Genomic DNA, 964 nt, shown 5'->3' on the forward strand with positions numbered 1-964 from the left:
CGTGGCATGGGGGCTGAGCAGCATTAGAGATCATTCAGAGACCCCACAAGGGACCAGGGACAATGCTGATGGCACAGCCCCACAAACGCTGTGGTCCCTAAAGAGGCACGAATGTCATAGGCTGCTCCCACTTCTGACCCCCAGTCCCTCTCCAGCTCAGCAGGCAGCGGATGGAGCCTCTCCACTCACACGGCCTTCCCTTCCCGGCCCCGGCAAGGGAGAGAACAGCGACCCTAGCCCTGCATCCTCGTGGGGAGCACAGGAACAGCAGCACTGAGGGGCAGCGGGGAGAGGAGCTCACCCAGCATCACCCGAATCAGGGCTCATTCCCGGCAGGGGTCATCTCTCAGAGCCGCATCCCTGCAGCCAGGAGGGCCCCACCGGCTCCTCATGCCCTGGGCTGCACCCACGCCACGGTGATGCCGGGCTGTCTGTGCACGGCTCAGGCACACAGGAATGGGAGGTCACACCGGGCTTTTTCTAAAATCGAAGAGGTGTCGCACACAAAGAGCCGAGCTGGCAGAAGGTAAATGAACTCAAACAAAAAGTGCGGCGCTGTGTTACAATTCTGTGTCACCTTCGGCTAAAAAAATGCTCCTACAGCTCTTCTCGTCAGCGAACGGCCGCGGTAATTGTCAAAGAAAACAATGAAAGGTGACAGCGCCCGGCCCAGGACAACCCCCTGGCATCGACCCAGCACCCCAGGCACGTCCACATCCCGCAGAGCCCGAGTCAGTCCGGTTTCTCATTCCCTCATACAGAGGGTCCCCGTGGTGACATTCCCCCGCAGCGGGGACAGCGCAACGCACCCGCTGCAGCTCCAAATGCTTTTCTAAACCCAGCATCACGAAACCCGGCATCGCTAAACCCGGCATCGCTAAACCCGGCATCGCTTACCGGAGACGGCAGTGCCCGGGGTGCGGGCGAGGCCCCACGCAGGACACCCCATGGCCCGTCCGGCTCC

This window comes from Corvus brachyrhynchos, unplaced genomic scaffold (assembly GCF_000691975.1).
Source record: "Corvus brachyrhynchos isolate BGI_N302 unplaced genomic scaffold, ASM69197v1 scaffold340, whole genome shotgun sequence".
NCBI classification, from domain to species: Eukaryota; Metazoa; Chordata; class Aves; order Passeriformes; family Corvidae; genus Corvus; species Corvus brachyrhynchos.